Genomic DNA, 23,504 nt, shown 5'->3' with positions numbered 1-23,504 from the left:
TGAAGTGCTTTGAAAACATAGACACATAGTTTGTATTGCACTCTATATTTGACAGGAAGCCAATGTAGCTCAACAAGTATGGGCTGAATATGTTCACGCTTCCATGTCCTAGTAATAAGTCTAGCAGCCGTGTTCTGAACCCTCTGCAATTTGCATATATATGTGCTATTTATGTTGAATAAGTCCAATATTACCATAGTCCAATCGTGACGTCACCAGAGAGTGAACGAGTGTTTTACATGCCTCATCCGTAAGAAAATGTCTAATGCGTCCTATTTTGCGAATCTGCGAGTAGCATGTCCTTGAAACAGCATTACATTGCTTTTCAAAAGATAGGATTCGATCGAAAAATGCACCAAGATTTCAGACATTCGGAACACTGTGAATGATTTTTTTCTCCAAACGATAAGCTGAATTCGGTCATGGTTTTGATTCGACTCTTAGGGGCAAATACAATAAGATCAGTTTTATCCTCGTTTAATTTCAGCATGTTACTAGACATCCATGACTTGATTTCATTCAGACAGCATGCAAACCGAGAAGACACATTCAGCCAGGTCTCAGTTGGTTCTACTACTAGATAAACTTGCGTATCATCGGCGTATACGTGGTACCTCATACCATGACGCAAGCAAATCTCGGTAAGCGGACGTGAAAAAATACAGTATATTTTAAGCCCCAACACTGAGCCTTGAGGTACACCGATATTTAATGGTAATGGATCGGAAATTTCGGAACCAACTGATATGCGTTGCGTTCTTTGAGTCATGTATGACTTGATCCACAAAAGAGCGTTCTCTGTTATACCAAAAGTGTGTGCAAGCCGTTTGTACAAGATGCCATGGTCAATGACGTCGAAGGCTGCCGAAAGATCCAACATAACTAGAACTGCACAATTGTTGTTGTCCAGCGCAGCAGCAATGTCGTGATGAACACGAAGTATGACCGTCTCAGTGGAATGGTATTTCCTGTAAGCGGACTGAAAGTCATCGTTAAGACGGTTTTGTTCTAGATGACGATCAATTCGAATGGCGACGACCTTTTCCAAAACTTCTGATATGAAAGGCAAGTTCGAGACAGGTCGATAATTTTTGAATCAACATTCTTTATCCAAACCTTGTTTTTTAACCCTTTCTCTACCGGTGCATTTTAAGCGACTTTGGAGACCTTTTGACATATCATTATAAATTAATTTTTAACTTGTTTATCCAAAGGAAAAGCTAGGCATAATGCATACCATTTTGTAGGGAATTTTCCGGAGATGATATTCCATAGATATTCAGATACCTAACGACTGACCTTACTACTGGAAATAGAGGTCAAAGGTCAATAAGTGCAGAATTTTATTGAATTTGTGGACACTTTTTAATCTTTAAGCTAAAAATTTACAATGATGTATGTTGAAATAGGAAATTTAGAATATACTCACAAAAGGGCATTATACTGAGCTACATTAATCACATAAACTTTTTTTTTTCAATTCTGCAAAATAAAGATTTTAAAGAGGTTGCTAAGCAACGGATATTTTGTATTTTTCGGGCAGTATTTCTTGTCTTTTGCTCATCCAATTCACATTTATGCATTCCATTACCTTTTTAAGTCAGATATGGGGTCATAATATTAAGAGGGATGTACAGTAAATATTTGTGTTAAAGTTTGACCTCAGTAGGCTTATTTTTAGGAGGTCAAATAAGTGCAGAATTTTATCATTTTTTTCAACACTTTTCAATATTCTAGCTAAAATTTTACAACAATGAATGCTGAAATAGACAGTTCTGAATAAACTCTTTAGAAGGCATCTTGCTGAACTACAACATCCATATACCACTTATGTTCAAATATGTGTTCAATGACCTCTAAGTGGTTGCTAAGCAACAACAAAAATTTCAATTTTTCGCTTGTATAAGTTTGTTACCGCTCATTCATGGAAAGCTACTTTTATGCTTTTCATGATGTTGTAAGTAAGATATGGGGCAAAAATAATGTAAAGAACATATATGTAAATCAGATAATTGTCTTAAATATTGACCTTAACATTTCTTTTCTTAGGGGGTCAAGGTCATATCAAAACAGAATTCTGCCTTAAATTGCAAGAACATATCCATTTTCAAATGCTGCAATTATTATGGACATATTGTCTAATAATTGACATATAAAATTGTGAACGACAAAATCCACAGAGATATTACACGAATTAATTGTTCTTTTTTTTTTTTTTTTTTTTTTTTTTTTTGCATATCTTGGTTGCCATTCAAAAAATATGTCTATAACTTAAGTGAACTGACATAAAATTTGTAAGATGTGATTACATGTATATCAACCTTAGTGACACATACTGTTAAAATAATATGGTAAAAAAGTAATGCAATCAGTTATCAACAAATTTTCATAAATTATACAGTTAAGTACTTATTTCATCATTTTCAGAAACTACCACAATTTTCTTTATCTATTGGAATATAAGAAAATACTTACAATTTTCTTTTCTTACAAGAATTAGCTTACATTTTCTAGCTTTTAACAGATTTCATGGCTTTATTATGTCGCTTGTTAAAACAATTTTTGTCATTTGATAAGTATGAAGAAACCTCACAAGATGGACAATGCATGGAATTTTAAATCTCTTTTTCAAATAAGTGGCTTTTTCATTACAATACTTTCATTCATCTAATTTATGTGGCATGCATTTGCTCATCTTTGGAAGCCAAGGATATCTGATCCGCTACCCTTCTCACAAACCCTTGGCCTATTATGCTATCAAAAGTCAGTATTGTTTAGGTCACATGATCTCGAGTCACAGCTTGCATTATTGATAGAAATAAAGAGCATTTTTAAAAATGAAGTATCTGAAGAATAATAAACAAGCAGATAGGTTTATTTGTTAGTATGTTTGCAAGTCTATTTCTGCTATATAGATTCCAGATTACATGATGTACACATCATCTTCAAGTTGGATGATGCCATAGCTATTTAAAGAATGGAATCATTGTTTACATGAGTTTTTCATTATCAAGAGTCCAGAAATATCCTGAATGAAGATAATGTCATTTAGCACTTCCTGTCTGGTCAAATGATGTCTATAAACTTTAATCATGACTTGAGAAAAAAAAATCCTGACTATTGATAGCAAAATAAGCTAAGGATTTGTGAGAAGAATACCGATATTCAATAGCCATGTTTGATGAGAAACATTTGACTTGGTCTTTTAATGCAATAATTGACAATGCAAGTATAACAAAAAAATTCAAGCTCTCTAAAATTTGAAGTACAATTTGCGATTTGGGTTTCTTTTGTTCCAATTTCTTTAAAAAAGAGTTCACAATCATAATATCAAGTAAATAAAAAATCCAGTACATTGTACTTTCCACCAGTGCACTTATGTTCCAATGTATGATGGATATTTACAAGCAAATTGAACTGACAAACCCACAACTCCCATACATTTAATGTAAGGTTGGCTAATAAGGGTTTTTAAATTTCTTTCCTAAGGCTGTTTAAAATTAATTTTACGTTTAACGTCACCCGCGCGCGTAGGTTTAGGAGAAACCTGTCTTTGAAAAAAACGAACAATTCGGAATTTCATATATCCGTTCCGGTTTGGTTCTACATTTAGCGACTTAATTCTGCATCTCGCAGTGACAGAAAATGTGCTTCGATACTGCGGTTGGTGTCTTATTAAAAGAAATCTAGTGAATTAAACAGTATGGGATCATAAATGTTAGTAAAAAAATAGATGATTTTATGATTGAAGTTAATGACAAAGTCTAGTTTTTTGAGTTTTTATCAGTCTTCGTATCACAGACTCTCAGTTCGTAATTACGTTGGCATAACTATTCATTGTATTTGGAGAGAATTGCAAAACTTTTTACTGAGTGCAAAGTGGGTCAAAAACAAAGATTTTATAATATACAGTGAGATGCATCATTTAAATTTTATTTAAAGGACACATGACACAAAAAATATTTTGTCTGCATTTAATGTATTTATCATTCTTAAGTCAGATTCTCACACTGAATCTGTTAAACAAGCATCAGATAACAACGCACAGCTGGATAAAGTAATCTATAAATACTAGCCGAAGCAGTTCTCCGAGCAATGCCAACAGTTAATGAGATAAGCGTCACGTGGGTGTTTTATACGTCAGAGGTGAGCTTCTTGCAAATTCTCACTGTATCTTATTCAAAACAATGGAAGGAGATTCGTCAGATGGATTTTCTCTTGCACCAGAAGAAATTAGACCCTATAATTTTGAGCCTTTATTAGACAACACTCAAGGCAGAAATGGAAGTGAATCTGAAGATTCAGTGATCTGGGGTTAAATGATGAGGAAAATGCAGTAGGAGGAATTGCTACCCGAGGACAGAATTTAGCATGGTATGAAAACAAAACAAATATTTGCCTAGTTTTAGCTTATAATTTAGATGTGACAACATATGTTTACACTTTCATTATTAGCATTATCAATACATATATTTAATATATGAAGAATAAATATAATAATTTGATTTATTCATATTATAAGGTGTGTCTGTGAAAGGTGCCAAGTAATGGAAACTGATGAAGAATGTTTATGCTGTCATGAAATTGCACCCATTTTAGAAAAAATAGAAGCTAAACATTTAAAGTGCATCACGGAACATGATGGGTTTCAGGGAAATTGTCTAAATATTGATGTCCTGGAAGTCTCCATGTATGAGTTTATAGACACGGATGGGCCCCTTGATGACAACGAACCAATTCACCAGTAAGATAATCTACACAGACAACAAAATCAGACAGACATTTCCATCAGAGTCTTATGCCGGTTTCAAATATTCACGTTTATGAAGTGATATAAATTCCATATTGAATTAATCTTGTATTAAATACAACACATTTAAAATTCATTCCATCAAAATTTATCTATTATATCTAGATGTCCTTCTGTTAATTAGTTCATTTTTGTCAGTCTTCATAATCATGCGTCAGTGGACGTGATTCATCTGCTTTATGGCCAAACACAAAATCATCATAGGCAAATTTTAAGGAAGGATAGTGCCGTCTTCTAACAAAAATCTTTTCCAGCAATTTTCCAACATATTCTGTGCAATCAAGAGAAAATAAGAATGAAGATCTTGGAAGGAAATCAAATAAGTGATTTTGGATGATTACATTATATATTCAATGCATATATATGTTAAGATTATACTAGCTTTTGTTAGTCATTTCTGTTACTTACCAAATGTTGCAGACACTCTTCGAGGTTTTACTACACATTCCTGTCCTTTCTTTGCCTTTGGGTATGATACACTCCACTGTAGTTCACCCTCTCTTGTTAATGACTGACGTCTTGTTCCATTTTCATTGTAATGAAATGCTGCAATACACAACCTGTTGAAAATGAATAATAGATAAATGTTCTAAGGATTTTTTGATTTATATTTAGAAGTATACAGAAATTAAAAAAAAAAAATGCTACAAACCTTGCATGCATTGGCATGTAAAAGAAGTATGTACTCTTTGGTGCAAAATGGTTCACCACAGAGTGAAAAACTTCAAGCCCATATGTCTGGTAAACAGGTGACAATTTTGGAAGATCTCGAAGAAGATAGGGACTCTCCACGACATCTTTTACCATCTTGTGGCATCTAGAGCCTAGAATGAAAAAAAAAACTGTTAACATTTGTGAGATGCTATAAAATCAAACAAAAATAAGTTTTTAGTTGGATAATGACCTTGCTGCATTCAGTCTCTAGGTTCATCTAACTGGCCATGTTCACATCTTGGAAAGACCTCAGAATCATGTTCATGGACATTGATAAGATGGTTGCTTAAGGATTTCCATTTTTCAGTCTTCATTTGCCCATTGTTTCCACTTGATGCTGCAACCCAGTATGTGTGGTTGACGATACTTTTAATCCAAGGACGGATTTGACCAGCAACACGCTTTTTTGCAGCTGTCTCTAGTTTTCTTGATATTCCTTAAATATTTGCCATTAAGTGATTTACTACAGGCTAAAGTTATCATATTTTTTATCATTGAAACAACATACAATCTATCAATCAATCAATCAATCATTGAAACAATAACAAAAATCTAAATTACCCTTTGCTACGTGCCACACATCAAAATAGTGATTGATATTGGGTTTTTCAGTCTTCATGTATGACTTTATCATTACATGGCGATCTGTCACAAGATCATGCACCTAAACACGATTTAATTCCGTTATGTGCCTTAGTCCACGTTTAAGGCCTTCTAACTCCATATGGGTAGATCCTCTCACCTCGTTACTCTGAAAATAGACAAAGGAAGTTCAAATAAAAAACTACAAAAAATAGCTTTTGTAAATGGAATTTCAATTTCCTTATCTTATTCTACCTGGACCAACTGTACATCAATGATTTTATTAGTTTCAAGGTCCATCAGTGAGTAACTACAGTATTTTGCACTGTAACCAGGTGAATCACATCTTCCATCACCTCCAAGAACGACATGAAGTTTCTCTGTTGAAAAAGTACATATAGTGTTATACATATAGTTATTACGTATATGTGAAATGAAATAAAAGCTCTATTAGTTACACGCAAATTTATGTATTTATTACTTACGGCGCAAATCATCAAAATATTCTGCTTGCTGTAAATAGAATTCTTCTATGACAGCAGGAATACTATAACAGGACTGAAGACGGGAAATAGTGCGGGAACTTGGGACTAAAACTTTCAAATGGTTGAAAAGCATTAAAACTTTTGATATGCTGTTCCCACTTAAAAGCATTGCACTTGCAAGATGTAAAGTAAACCATGGCATTTTCTTATGTGTTGACTGTGACTGCCATCTGTTGATGTGACCATTTTCACATGTAGAAACTGTAGATATCATGGAACATTTGCTGTATTCTACAAGTGGGACACTTTTCCCATTACAAACATTACAGACAGATAAAAGTTGAGAGAGTGCACTTTCTGACACAACATAATATTTCTCTTCTGATGGATTATCTGTTTCATCTAATCTGTAATTACAAGTCTCCTCTTCATCTGATTCCTCATCTAATTCTGAATCTTCAAAATCGCTTGCATTGAAATCAGAGCCTACATCTCTGTTATCATAATCCTCATCAGAACTTATTTCATCATGTTCATTAGTCTCCATATACTCATCAATGTTGATGTTGTCTTCTTCACTATTTGTATTTTCTTCTAGTGCAGTAGGCTGTCTGCACTTAATGCAGTACTGAAATTCACTGCACTGAATTTCAGCATCAACTGTCTTGAAACCTATTTTTGATTTTCCTGTTTGTATTCTTCTTGTTTCTGTTTTGACTTTAATGTCAGGAATAAACACCTGGATGGCTTTGTCAACTGATAATGTCTCACATTCTGCAGAAATATTACTCAAAGATGAAGGGGTTACTGGTTGAGTTTCAGAAACATCTGCATCTACTTTTTCATTTTCTTCTGCATTATTATCATCACTGTCATCACTTTCTATCATAGCCTCTTTTAATACCTTTTTTTTTAATTTACAAAGTCATTGATAAATAAAAAATACTTAATGTAGAATATACATAAAAATCATGTTATAAACTTAAACTTTGGCATAAACATTTGTAGACTGAGGATGCCCCCCCCCCCCTTCCCCAGGCTCTGCTCATTTGTATATAATTTTAAACAATTTAGGTCAATATAAAGAAATCAACAAAATTGTGTACATGCGTTATGAATGAACATCATGGCATTTTTAACCATTTATTTATGTAAATGAAATATCACATAAATAATTATATACATGTATAATGTAATAAATATGCCATAACATAGATTATAAATATAAGAAATCTTTCTATTCTTTTGTCACAGTTCTCTCTGGCCTTTCCCTCTCCTTTTTAAAACTTAAATCCCAACGCATAATTAAATCAATAAAAAGGCCCACTCTCAACATATATAAGTTATAATAATTTTTTTTTTAAAATTAAGTAATAAGTATTTTCTTTTTACCTCAAGTCTTTGTCGCTTTCTAAATGCACCAAATCCCGATGGTTTTCTCTCAGTGCTTGATGAAGTTGAACATTCGTCTTGGGTAGGCCACTCAACATCGGGTACAGCACCATCTTTTAACTGAGCACGAGCATTTGGATAACCTAATTCAGCTAACCGGGGTGGATAGCGAGAATATTGATCTGTCGTAAAGTGTTTCTCACATATTTTACTGTATTTTGTTAAGGTCTCTTCTACGACAGTAATGTACCCATGCCTTTTGAAGACCTGCATCTTTTGGGAAGCGAAAAAATGATACATTTTTGTCCTCTTTTGAGGAGCTTGAACAATTATAAACAGCACAATACGGCATCCTTACAGACTATAAATAACTCTTTAGACACAAAGAAATATAATTGTACAAGTTCTTTATTTATGACTTAGCCTTTAACACATTACTGGCAATTAAGAAACTATTTGTCTTTAATCAATGATAAGAACGATTTATAGCATCTCTTTGGTTGAAACATTAGCATCTCTGTGCTGAAGCTGATCTCTGACGTCACCCCGACTGTTTCCGATCTCTGGGCTTTAAAATATGCATATTGAGGTCAAGCCGCTTATCAGCACTGTGTTACAGCACTAGCTGTGAAACAGATGCTTGTTTAACAGCTTCAGTGTTAGAATCTGACTAAAGGATGATTAAGACATTGAATGCAGACAAAATATTCTTTTGTGTCATGTGTCCTTTAATAGTTTCATCTTAAAATATTTCTGTAAAAATTTAAAAGAACATTAAGATTATTGATTTCTTCATAGATGTAGCATTCATGTACCTACAAATGGCAACAATTTTAGGGAAAGATAATATTAGTCATTGCCAATTGAGCAGGGAGAGGCTTACAGAAGACAGGGCCTTTCAAGTGAAGGAGAGTAAGGAAAGTGATTGAGGTATGTGAAGAATCCTGTCGTGTGTGGAATTCAAGGTAAAATAATCTAACACCTATGGTCCAAATATAGCATTTACACTTTCAAAACTAAATGCTAGTAGATCTAGTACTAAAAGTAAAAATACAGCAGAATTCAATTTCGAGATATTTTCAATTTTAGAATGTATTGCATACTGTCAACATAATTTTAATTTTAGATATCGATCAACTATTCCCACAAGAAGAAGCTTTTTCCTACAGGATACCATGGACGTGTGGCAATATAAATCCAAAGGACAAACGAGGCCAGTTAAAAGCCACTCTCCTGTACATTCACCCTACATTGTTTGCTCACAAAAGGATTCAAACCAATATACATACTAAGGAAAACTCTGCTTAGGAAATTAGACTTAGATGTCATATCCAATACTCTTATTACTCAATAGTGTTTTTTAATGTACTGAATAGGTTAATTTGAATAAATTCAAAAATGTTTAAAATGTTTGTTTGTTTATTTTTTTCCTCCCTCCCTCGTAGGTTTTGAACTTTAGAGGTGACGTTAAACATAGAATTAACTTTGAACAGCCTAACTCAATTTAACCTGAATTTCAATGAAAAACCACAAACAGGTTTGGCTGAACAGTGATGTAAAAATTACATAACAGTTACTACTATACAATCTTTCTGTTAAACAAAAATAAATCCATTTCTTGATACCAAAAAAATCATCTTTATTATCATGAATTTTCCCCCAATGTTTAATTCAGCAAGACAATATAAACTAACTGACTTCGTCACAAGATTTTTAAATTCTCTGCCAAGTGCGTTAGGGGTACAATAAAGACTTGAACTGTCATCTTGAAAAAAAAAATAATTTATGGCAATATTTAATGCAAAACATTTAGTCAATCAGTTAAAAATGTTTTTTTTACCCAATTATACAAATCCAGAAATATTGCTAACTGAATTCCAAATCAGACATCAATCACAAAATGCTGAATACCAGAGCACTTTCCCTTTGTGGCCACCATTCTTTCATCAACTGCCATCTTTCTGAAAGACTGGAGGAACTCCTTTGACTTGTCCAAGACATAATCAGTTCTGGTTGTATTCGCGCAATTAGTTTCTATCCTATTTACATATATAAAAGTAAGAAAGCTAGAATTAACACACTGATTATGTTGAAATAACTTTCCTTTTCAAATTAAAAGTATTTATTTATAAAGTTTATTTATTAAAGGAATAACTGTCTTATTTTTTGGATTCATGATGTGATCAATCGAGTGGCTTGCGTGATAATTTGCATAAACGCCGAAGGCGTTTATGCATAAAATTATCACGCAAGCCAATCGATTGATCATCGTCATTAATCCAAAAAATAAGACAGTTATTCCTTATATTTACATGCTCCTGATTCTGCAAATTCCCGTGCTAATAGCCCTGCTTCTGTCTCTATTTGTCCCGCCCCGCACGTGATTTTTTTTTAACCGCGCCTATCGATGAACCAGTAGATTTATGTAGAAATAAAGTATTTTTACAATTTGTTATTTTATCTCGGACAAAGACATTGGAAATGTAAATATTATGTGATACATGTAGTTACATGTATATGGTATGGGGACGTCAATGTATTATGACTAAAAAAATACCAGCCTAGTAGTAAACCATCATTTCAGTCAATTATTGAGCTAAAAGAAATAACATACCAATTAATTCTATCAAAATTTAGGGGAAAAAAAAAACCTTTTTCAGTTTCGGCTGTCAGGGTTTTTAAGAGAAAGGACACAATGGACTGATAACTGTTTCTCCAGGGCAAAATTCTCCGAAAAAGGTTGTTCATGTACATGGGAGTGTTTACGAATAGCCATCCATTGAATGAAGTTTGACCACCCATGTATATGTGATAATTCAAAAGAAACTGAAATTTGAGAAACAGAAATTCTATTCACATACATCATGCAGATTGAAAATACCACAGTGGTCTATAAAAGAAGCTGGCTCCATATTTGAGCATAATGGGTGGTAAAATGGCGAGTTTATATGCGTAATAATGCATTATAAATATCATGTGTATCACATATTTTTTTTCAAAATATTAGTCAATGTGTGAATGCAATATCAAATAAATACAATTAAAAGTTCACTTTATTTAGAATTAATATTTATAGAGATACAGGAATTTTCACTACAAAAAGAAAGAGAAAATGGTTTACCTGTTCATTGGTTATAATAAGCACCTGTGTCCTCTACATCATGGTCTTTCCAGTGCATGGTAGGGTTAGCAAGTGAATCTTCACAGCTGAACGTTCCGAAACCAGCACCCTAAACATGCTAAAAAATTCGATGTGTTTGTGTTAGACAACTTTCAAGAATTATGCCAAACTTGATTTTACTTCGAATGGTACTTGGGGTGGTCATCAAAAGTTATACACTTCAAAAACAACACAAAATTAGCTGAACAAGTATCAGTCTCATAATGCAAGTTCATACCGGCTAACGCCTATGCATGTACATGTATCAGTATCAGTGTGCATAGTGTACCACTTGTTTTCATTTGAACGTGAATAAATGCACTTTCAAAACAGTTTTAAACTCTTCAACCAATACTTACTCACCTACCTCTAATACCAAAGGAATGACTGTCTTATCTGATGAATTGATGTGATGATCTCCATCATAAAATAATCATGGAGATTGATGTTCACATTATCGTGTTGTTGTTTACTGCTACGGCGGAAACACGTGGTAATCTCGATTCGTATCAACTCTTACAGTGATGAGTCGTGTAAAATTTATGCGAGTGCTTGTTTCAAAATGGTTTAAATTTAAATTCATGTCAGTATAGGTCTAATTATATTTTATATAAAGAATATATGACACATACAGCAATATAAATTCTGAGTTTTTCGACGTAAAGACTCTTAGGGAATATACATGTACATTTTTTTTTACTCAACATTATTCTATGTATAAAATAGATAAGTAAATTCATTATGTGAAAAAAAATACCACACTTCGCTAAAGGTTTAAAGATATTTTTTTAACCAGTTATTTTGTAAAAAGCATTTATTTCAATAAAAATATATAATAAAATAGTACTAAATAGTATGTTGTTCCGAGTGAGGCGCAACGAAATCGACGTTGACGTTAAATATTGATTAGTCCCGATTTTTCAACAAAAAATTACGCGGAGGTCCAAAATTCAAACTATCGTAATTCAAAAAATACTGAGAGTTAGAATACCAGTAAAGGCTTGTTGAAATAGAAATTTTCTTCACTTTTACCAGCTGTATTTTGTTTTCCCTATTTCAATATAGAAATTCAAGTAAAAATGAACTTTGTTTAAATATTATGAATAAAAACGAGAAAAAACACAAACGTGGAAGAAAATGCTTGTTTTTAAAAAATATTTTAATGTAAAAACAACAATTTTTACATACTTTAAAAGCAGAGAAAATATGCTTTTTAAATATATCAAACTTTCTTTCTGCAATTAATCAGGAAAAAAAATATGCCAATCGTCGGGAAAATCGTCCTTGCTTTGGAAATTTTCGCCATTTTCAAAAAGTCATGAATGTCTTCAAAACGTAAAATCTATTCATTACAGACGTATAATCTAAAAAAATTTTACAGGATTTAAAAGTAGAGAAAATTTCCTAAAATATGATATATAGATTATATACCTTGATGCTATCATAAAAAAGATATGGAGATCCTGTTTTCGCGAAGTCTTGTTTTAACGCGCTATCGGTCATATTGAACGATGCAGTAGAGAAGGGGTTAAGCAATGGTTTCACAAATTACATTGTTTTAAAAGTAAAAGTCTTCATTAAGGAGGCTGGGGGTCAACAAATTAACCATCAGATATAACTTAATTTTTTAGATATGATATCTTAAGCTGTCAACTATCATTTGGCAAACAAATTTTTCATACATTTTAGTTTTAAAATTTGATCCTTTTTTTTATATCTTTATATGGAGCTCCTCTTCTAAAGGAGATCAATATAGTCTGAAAATGGCCACAACCACCCAGTCCTCTTAACAGAGGAGGAACATGGAGAACACAGAGAAGAAATGATAAGAGGGAAACTAATAAAAACAAAAACGTTTTTAGAAGCTAGGTGTCATGAACTGGGAGCTTTTTTTCATATATGGATGCACATTCCTCTTGATTTGAAGAGAAAAATAAATTTCCTTGATAATATCACTTTAGTTTCGAGTAGTATTTCCCTTCAAAAACAGTGTTAAATTTTCTGCTGACATCTTTACAGAACTTGAAAATGTATCAAACTATAAGTCTATCTTCAAAATTCTTTTTAATGTGTTATGTAAAAAGTTTGTACGACAAATCCGAAATTTAGATAACATGTGAAATCAATGTGGTTCATATTTAAGTTGCAATTTAAAGACCTTGACTGTAATTTATATTACATCTACTATGCCTATTTTATTTTCTTGTCCAATGATAGTTCTGTTTTTCCTGTTGGGAGTGGCTGCATAGCATACTTTAAAAAAGATGACAATAAATTCAAATGATAGGCGTTTTTTCTAACAAAATCTTATGAAATATTTCATTGAAAAATGAGTACAGATAATCGATTTAAATGGTAAATATAGATATAAAGTTGCAATCGCTGGAATATATCGCATTAAATTGACTCTTTAGCTACCGGGTTTTTTTTCTCAAGATAAACAAATAATTTGTATTAGCTTTGCTATGTGCAGTAATCGCACCATGCTATCTAAAAAGTACTTCAAAACCTTACACAACATAAAAAAATGATTGACAAAGTGAAAGCTGCAGTCAATAAGATATTAAAGATACATACCACAAACAAATTTTCTTATCTCCCACAAAGAGTTACATTGGTATTTTTTCAATGTTTCTTTCAATGGAAATGTAATCAAGAAATTTTAGTTGTGTAAAATGTTAAAATACACTCCTGAAATTGTCTCCAGAAATTTTGCAGTTAGAATACTTAATACATTTCCTAAACTTTTAAAAAAAATATATATTGAGCTATCGAGTTGCATTTTTGCACTTTTCACCAAATTATGTTGCTTTGCCAAACATTAAGCTGTTTAAGAAAACATATTTTACGTCTAGAGTGAGAGTGAGAGGGAACATTTTAATCTAATTACTGTGTTTGGCTGTTGTTTTATTACACACAACGAAATATACGGTGATTGAATGAAAAACTGGGAATTTAAAAGAATGTTTCAAAGGCTTCAAATTCGCAAAGGCATTTCATAGTTAAAATTCAAATTTTAATCAATGAATTATTCCTATGTAGTTTCTGGAAAATGCTGCTTCTTTAAAAAAAGTTCTATTTCGTTACTTTGAATTTCAAATATGTTTGACTTTTATTTTTTTAAGTGTATTTATGAACTAACGTCCTCGATTTCACAAAATCAAAAACATTTCTCAGATAAAGGAGTGTTTCCTTTATCTGTAGTGAGATAAAGAAAGAGATCATGTCTAAGATTTTATTTTAATTTATTTCCCTTTTAAAGAAGAGAGGAAGTTTGACTTGGAACTACTTCTCTGATTTAATGCAAGCGAATGGTATGGGTTAAATAAACGGACTAGTTTTGGAGAATACTTTATCTATGCGTCAGATTAAAAAAAAATTCTATATAAACTACATAAATATAACAAGTCAAATAAACATGTAGCCGATGATTTGGCTGTTATTTAATTAAGAAAATAAAATATCTGAGATGTGGATTTCAAATACTACCCAAGGCTTTATCATATATAATGGATTATAGTTAAATAGATTTTATGACATCAGCTTTCATTTTTTAGCTCCAGAAATGGAAACTAACACAGTATTATAATGAAATCTGAAGTTAACGAAAGTAGTCAACCCCAAAAGTCCATTTTAACAATACAGATATGGAGCAGAACAAACACAGACCTCTATAAACCCATAGGTTGGGAACAAATGCTAAAGAGGATTAAGCATCCCCAGTCGACCGGTCATGATCACAACCGCGGCGTGCTCCATACCAAGATCGGGCAAATGGAAAATCCGTACACAATTAAGTGTGAATTTGAATATAATATGTTAGTCAACAAAAGACATAATAATTAATTGTATTTGCTGTCAAAGTGATTATATCGAACATAAAATTTTCACAACGTTGACTTTAAACGAGACTGTTGATATTCTTGTTTAAAGTCAACTTATTTGTCAAAGCTTTGTTTCAGAAATTTTTTGTACGTAGAGCATGCTCTTGCGTATCGAATCTACAGATAATTACACATGTAAACTCCACGTGCAAGTGGCAATGCTGTTTGGTAGCCTTAACGTCTTTTTTTCTAGTGAAATATCCAAATAAGGAATAGATGAATCAGACTTTGTGGTAATTTTCATTTTGAGCGCAAAGTGATATATTGAATCAATTTAGGAATGATTTTAAATATATTTTTTTTTTTATTAAAAAACGTCGATGCATCAAAGTGTTGATTTGAAGGTCACAGCAAATGACCTACAAGTATTAGTTTATGTAGAAGATTCTGCCTCATATAAATTCAAAATATGTCAGCCGAAAAGGAAAGAAAATTCTCCAACACGACTTTAAGTTTTAATATTATATTATGAAATCGTTAAACGTGTTATAACATTTCAAAATCCCTCTTCACTAAAGGATACTACATGTTCTTAAGAAGCCCGTAATGAGTATCGATTTGTTTCATGTATTTAAGAGCAAGGAAGGCTCTTAAATGTTTGGCCGTTTACATTCCCGATTGACAACACTGATAAGTGCTTTTATCACATGCTTTACGTAGATAATTATCCTTTGAGGGATAACTTTCCTAAGAATAAACCTTGTAAGTATTCACGAATATCAACGGACATAGCTTGTATAGAAAATTCTGAAAATCAAATGGTTTAAAATGCTACAAAACTAAATGCATGTTAAGTACGCATCAAAGGAGATCATTTTTTTAGAAAGAATTTAATCTATTCGTATGAACCCCCCCCCCCCCCCCAAAAAAAAAACTGCCTTTCCTACTGAGATTAGAAACCTTGATAGTAAAAACATTTAAAAAAAGACTCTTTAAAGGTGAATTTCACCCACATTATTTTTCTTATTGTGTTTAAAAAAGACGAACTCAATTTTAATTAGAATGAGACAAAATTTATTTAAGGTAAGGCTTTCAGATAATACTCAGTGTTGTGGATATATCAATGAAAAAACTGAACACTTTTTCCTGCACTACAAGAATTATGCTGAAATAAGAACCGAATAATTTCATACCATAAAAAATAACAAAGGAACAATAGATTTTGACATAATTCTATTTTTGGACCCAAACTTGGGTCAAAAAAATAATATCAATATTGTTAAAGCCGTACATAAGTATATTAAAAAATCGAAAAGATTTTTATGAATAACCAGCGTAACCATTCTGTATCTTTCACAACTCCTTTCTTCTCTCCTTGCACTCCTATTCCCTTCCTTTCTTAATTCTCTGCACCTTTTTTCTTCTTTTTTGTATTGTATATTTGTTGGTTGTACATCACGTGTATATGTTTTTGTCATTTTCTATGTGTTGGAGAGGTCAATCTAAGTTGGAATGTGTCCAATACCATTGAATATGTATCAATAAAATATGTGTAAATCAACCCAAAACTAGACATTGTATCAAATGACAAAATCCTCGGAGTTTATTTAGATAATACCTTACAATACAATGTACATATGAACCATGTATGTAAAACACTGTAACGTAAAATTTCTGCCTTCCGTAGAATTAAAACGTTTCTTCCTATTCAAACATGCAATCTGTTTTACAGTGCATATATTATGCCTTCAATTGATTATTGTTAAACTGTATGGGGTGATACATCTCACTCAAATCTTGACCGAGTTCATAAGCTTCACAAACGTGCTGCAAGGTATATTTTAGACCCCCCCCCCCCCTTATGCGCCTTCACAACCTCTCTTTGAGAAACTTGATTGGTTTACAGTGTATGAGCAACTTACATAAATATGTTTTCTTATATAAATCACTGTTTCACTCTAACCCTACCTACTTATTTAAATAGTATGTTTGATTTCCAGTGTAACAATCGATACAATATATATCTTCGATCTGAATCCAACATAAACCTGTGTGCACCAACTCATAAATGTAAACTCTTTGAAAATAATCTGGTGCTATTTAACATGTATGGAATGATTTACCTCTAAAAATACAAAATGTCTCCAAAACTCATGTTTTCAAGCACCAAGTTAAAAAAAAATATGTTAACAATGTCGCAATAACTCATGATTATTATTTGTGAATATTTGTACATGGTGTATATATGTAAGTATATTGATGTATGCATTATCTGATTGAAGGCTCCGAGGAAGAAAAGTGATAGACCACTGAGGCACTTGATTTTAATGCAAATTAAATGCAAACATAAGGTCACATATAATGTTTATATTCACGTTCGATATTGTCAAAATTTCACACAATCCATGTTGTCTAATTTAGTTTTTACTAAACACTTCGAATAGATATAATAAGAATATAAAGTCCGCCGACTACCTATATTATGCGATATAACTCTCCACATGTCCCCTGTGCTAAAAATAGTGTCAAGTGACTTTTAATACAATAAATAATAATATAAAAAAGAGGCTGGACACTTTGAGGGGGGGGGGAAGGCTCAAGGGAGTTGTGGTATAAACTCATTGCAAAAGCTCAAAAGCTTCTTGAGATATCGCCCGAAAACGAAAACGTTACACACAGATGGAATGTATGAATTTACGACCTTCAACTTTGAACTTTTGACCTCAAAATCAATAGGGGTCTTCCTTAGGCCACAGGGAGGTGTTATGGAAAATTTCATTGCAAAAGCTCAAAGGGTTCTCGAGACATCGCCCAAAACGAAAGTGTTACAGACAGACAGAAATACAGACGGACGGACAGCCGTCGGGACGGACGGACGGGCGGACAGACCCAAATTAATATCCCCCACTTTCAGTGAAAGCGGGGGACCGGCCAGACGGATGGACGGACAGACAGACCCAAATGAATATCCCCCACTTTTCTGGGCGATATCTCAACAAGGTTTTGAGCTTTTGCAATGAAATATTATACCATAACTCCCTACGGCTTCTCTTGCCCTTCTTAAAGTGTCCCGCCCCGTTTGTTTTGTTTTTTTTTTAATTTATTGTATTAAAAGTCGCTTGGCACTATTTTTAGCACAGGAGCATGTCGAGAGTTAATACGTATAAAATGCTAAATTAGACTACATGTATTGTGTAAAATTTTGACAATATCAAACGTAAATATAAACATTATATGTGACTTAATGTTTGCATTTAATTTGCTCTTGAATCAAGAGCCTCCGTGGTCTAGTGGTGTGTTGCTCGATTAGCAAGAGAGAGACCGAGGTTCATTCCTCGGACGATTTTCTTTTTTTTTTTTCAATGGTTTTCTTTTTCTTTTCTTTTTTTTTTTTTTGGATTTACTAAATGATACTATTCAACACGTGAAATAAAAAAGTTATGATGTCTGGCGTGTACAACTCATAAAATTATTATTACAGCGTGATAAATATTCTGTATATAGTATATAAAAAAGAATCTTCATTACACATATTAAAGAATAAGCAATCAAATCTTTATATCGATAATTTATTTTTTTTTTAATTTGCTACAATATACATATATACATTTAATAATTCTACAAATACAGGGGGCAGTGCGACCCCCCCCCCCCCGAACTGCGCATACTCTTCTTTTTTCCCTAAGCGGGGGATACATATTCTCTGAATTATCTTGTTACCACTAAAAGCATATTTGGAGTCATATTGTCTTACGGTTTTAGAGATGGCCTGTCCTTTTTTTCGGATTTGTTACAAAGCTGGAATATGTGTTAATCTTCTGGCCAAAGTATGGATAAAAATGTACATCCCCTCTCTCCAGTAAAACCTTCTCATATGAACTAACACATCTCTTGGGCCTGTTTGAAAGTGCATCAACATTGTGATAGATGAAATACAGACAAAAAGATTCTTTTTTGCACAAAATGCACATTAATGGTTCTATGTTTTATTCTCTTTATTACAAAAAGAAAATATAAAAATGGTATAAGAACAATAGATGTATAGTTTAGAAATTTCTTCAAATGCAATAGAAGATAGGACGCATTCGTTTCTGAAAAAAAAAAAAACATCTTTTAGGGATCTTTATGTTATTTTTTTTTTATATTTATAGAAAGTAGTCAACACTACAGAGATTAAGTGCGAAACCTTATTGAAGTTTTGTCCTTGTTTCAGCTTTGACAGGATGAAGACGATGATATAAATCTTAATGTTTTATTTTCATATAGGCTTCTTGACAGTCCGCCTTTCTTAAAGATATTTTTACATTTACTTCCTCTTTTAAAATGGCTGTTGTTCGGTGGATGTGGTTTATTTTGTTAACCAGAGTCATTCACTGTTATGGTATGTCATTATATGCTGATACTTTGACATTCAAAGCTGACACTTTTGACATTCAAAGCTGATACTTTGACATTATATGCTGATACTTCAACATTATATGTTGATATTTTAACACTTATATGCTGAAAATTCAACATTATATGTTGATACTTTTTTTTATTATATACTGATACTTTAATATTATATGCTGATACTTTGTCATTATATACTGATACTTCAATATTATATGCTGATATATTTCAACATTCTTTGCTGATACCTTATAATTATATGCTGATACTTTAACATTCTTTAACATTATATGCTAAGACTCTGACAATATACGCTGATACTTCAACATAAAATGCTGATACTTAAAGCAGCAGCATATGATATTGAAGTATCGGCATATTTTGACAAACTATCAGCATGTACTGACAAAGTATCAGCATATAATGTTAAAGTATCAACATATAATGAATGTTTCCCACATTAGGCAGCAGAGGCCTTCCATACTACAGGAGGAGTGGTGTCATTTCGGGTAGCCCAGAATCCTATAGCTGACATAACCAAGACTACACTCCCATAACCTACAAAACTTGATAATTTTATTTTGCATAGATGTATGAAAAGTGTAAGCCAAAATTGAAATGCATTACGTTCAGGAATGCCCCCCCCTCCCCCCCCCCCCCCCCCAGTACTGCTGCTGAAATGCGTGTTAATTAAAGCGACATTTGTTTATATTATAGAAATGTATAAATTTGAATGTAGGGAAGAGAACTTATAACACGTTAGTAGGTAAGAGATTGCCATCGAAATGACCCCCAAATTGGTTAAGTTTTGGTGTACTAGGCCAAAGCTCTACATGTTACGGAATTGTTCATGGATGTCAGTGTGACATTGTCGCAGACGTGTGGGTCATTAACTCAGGGTGATTTGCTTGCCAAATAAAACTCATAACAGAAAATTGTTTTACAAATTTCAACAAATTTCAACACAGACTTCATCTGAAGCATGTAGTAGTAACACAAGCGTTAAACAAAATCATATATGTAATTTACATCGTTACATCGTTCTTAACTTAAGTACCAAATGGCAAATGTTTGTCAAAAATGGTATTTGTCAGAGCACTTGATGCCTAAAAGAAAAGGGAGTAAATATGTGACAAATGAAATGCCGTCTTAAGGTACCCTTTCACAATAGGTGATTCATCATCTATTTTATTTCATTTCATATCTCCAGGTCAAGAATAATCATCTGAATCGTATAAATCATGAATAAAGTGAAAGTCACAAGGCCTACTAAAGACTATGCAAAGTGATTTTGGTCTTAACCCTTACAAGGTTAAGCAGTTAATTTGATGGTGAGGTGTCCCGCTGTTTGCACATCTGTGCCTAAAGTTCTTGGGGGGAGGGGTTAAAAGCAGACATCCCTCTAGGGGTAACCCGGCTGCCGACTGATCTTGAATGTAAAATGAGAATTGGGCTTGGCTTGAATCCTAAATGAATCCTACATTATCCAAAAGTAATTTTGGGTGGGTTAACTGTTCATACGGCCCTGATGATATTAACATTACCCATAACTCAACATCGAACCCTCCCCGAATGTTGATTTATTCATTTATTTGTTTTTATTATTGTTATTTTTTAACTACTGCTCAGAGTATTTGGACCAAGCCAAATGACTCTGGCTACTCGCAGCTTATCAAATATTTAATGTAATTTATTTTTTTTTTTCCTAAGCTTTCTCTTAAAACTTATATTTAAATATTTAAAGTATATACTTATCTATAGATGTGTAAAATTAATTATAAATTAAAAAAAACGAGGATGTCAAATGCCTGTTGTTTATTAATTTTTCGACACGTAGTTCACTTTTTCAAAATTTTATTTTTATAAATTATGTCAAATGAATGTAGTACCTTGCTAATGCTGCCTTAATCTTGTCTAGGATGACAAGGGGCACATGACTGCCAATTTGGTCACAAGTTAACAAACAGTAATATTTAACATGGCTGCTGGGCGATTAACTTGGTCTTTTTCCCTAGTCCTGAGACTCACATTAACATCGACGTCCGTAATAATAAGCCTAACAGAATTTTCTTTGTAACCCACAGGTGTGGATTTCTGCCAAATTACAAAAGCTTACCCTTGGTTTGCATATAAGCTCACCCGCCTGAGGCTGGTCACTGGTACTTCTTGTCATAGGTGACTGTGGTGATAAAACCATGGCTTGATCTTGTAAGACCGCTTCATTGGTCTCGATTTCTGTGACTTTTCTAACCCATCTTGAATACCTGGCGGCACGTGTGTCACTCTGTACCCTCTTTGTGACTGCTATCTCGGCCGTTGACTTGGGATCCTTATGTGCTTTGCTGTAATCACGTCTTTTTGTGTTTCCTCTTCTTCTTTGATTTGGCTGGGATTAAAACCCAATGCCAGTTGATATTTGTGATATTTCTACGACATGTCTCAGTGCAATTTTGCGACGTGTCAGCCCTTCTACATTTTTTGGTAAATTGTCTTTGAAAATCGGTTTCATTAGGTGCTTGATTATATTGCGTAATGTGTGTAAAATTCACAGTCTCAAGAAGGTTTTAGCACTACCAACAGCGCATGATAATCGCCCTTGCACTGGTATTAAAAGCATTTTTCACTATATGGTGATAAATACCATAAAAAAGTAAAACTTGCTCTGACAGAAGATGTATTCTCTGTAAGCACAGCTCTGACAGGCAGTTTTAAGAGCCCTGTTACAGGCTGCAGTCGGATAAAAAAAGAATCATCGTACTAAACGCTAAGAAAATCATGTTCATTTGATTTACAGATAATCTCTGCATAACGAAAAAACCTAACACTAATGCATCACAAAGTTCTACTCATGAAAAACAAGAAGCATTTAAGGTTATAGATGGAGACAGAAGTCAGAATTATGGAAATTGTGCACACACAAAACCAGATCAACCAGGACCGGCATGGGTAAAAGTCGACCTTGGGGAAACATATGCCCTGTCACATGTTGTTATCTACTACAGAACAGAAGGTACATTTTTAACATTATTTCTGTTGTACATGATCAATAGATAGTATGAATGTATTATTGTATATTGTTTTACGTCTCATTTGAGAATTTTTCACTCATATAGAGATGTTAATATGTACCGGTGGAGGGTTTCAAATTTAGATCTATACTCGACACTCAGGGCCATTGAGCATTGAGGGTTTTTGATCGTGCCAACGCCTACTGTGACATGGGACCTCGATTTTTAATGTATCATCCGAAAGACCCCTGTCTTTCACTTCTTGTGTCTAACACTTGGTGAAGGAACAATCTCAGCCTATGTTTAGTTCTTAAGTCTGATGCGGTGCGGCGAACAATTGCAAGAATCTAACCCGGTCCTCCCGTTCACGAAGCGAACGCCTTATAAAGTATGAATCATAATTAATATCATCAGTCTAGTAATGTATATGTTAAATATTATTATAAATTAGTATTTTAGATAATTTTCCCTTATGCTGTATTTAATTATGAATGCATCAGATAATTATTTGGCAAGTTCATACATATCTCATGTAGTTGAGTATAACATTGACAATTCTCACCGAAGGAAATATTTTCGACCGAGACTAGGCCGATGTTAAAAATGGTTTTCAAGGGACAAAATTTCCAATCTTGCCGTTAACTACCTACAAAATTTTGTTTTATTATCCTAAATGTCATACATAGATACATAAAAACATGCATACGGTAGTCATGTTTTTGTTAATTTTTAGTTCTAATCGGACACGCTTTCTTAAACATAACATGTTTCCAAGTGCGTTGCTAATGCTAACTGTGATATAGCAAATTTGTAAATGAATCAAACCAATTTGATTCAAGAATCTATACTTATAAATTAATAAATTTTGCAAATAAACTCCGAAACACCTGCACCAACCTGCACCATACTTCATACTTTTTCCTCTATTATTCCACGATATATGAGATGATGTCCATAGACTTTATTCAGATTGCATTCGCATACTAATTATCGTAAATTTATAGTAAAATTTAATTAAAAGTCTACTTTCACTTTCGATAAACAGCCGTGAAAAAGGAAAAAAGAGAGTGCAGTGGTGGTTATGGTTGGCGAATCTTAGTTACTGTCAATTTTCATTGAAACTCTCAAGCAATAGTT

The 23,504-nt window shown here is 33.0% G+C and overlaps 1 protein-coding gene and 2 pseudogenes across 1 annotated transcript in view; 2 read left to right on the top strand and 1 right to left on the bottom strand.

Moving 5' to 3' along the window:
- LOC133193447 (receptor-type tyrosine-protein phosphatase kappa-like) overlaps positions 1-23,504 on the top strand; it is a 343,287-nt gene that overhangs the window by 141,585 nt on the left and 178,198 nt on the right. The window lies entirely within an intron of this gene.
- On the top strand, positions 3,950-4,761 carry LOC133193450 (uncharacterized; annotated as a pseudogene).
- LOC133193117 (uncharacterized) lies at positions 5,473-23,273 on the bottom strand (annotated as a pseudogene).

This window comes from Saccostrea echinata, unplaced genomic scaffold (assembly GCF_033153115.1).
Source record: "Saccostrea echinata isolate AGI-Se365-2 ecotype Australia unplaced genomic scaffold, CSIRO_AGI_Sech_v1 ptg000027l, whole genome shotgun sequence".
NCBI classification, from domain to species: domain Eukaryota; kingdom Metazoa; phylum Mollusca; class Bivalvia; order Ostreida; family Ostreidae; genus Saccostrea; species Saccostrea echinata.
This window is presented reverse-complemented; position numbering and strand designations above follow the sequence as displayed.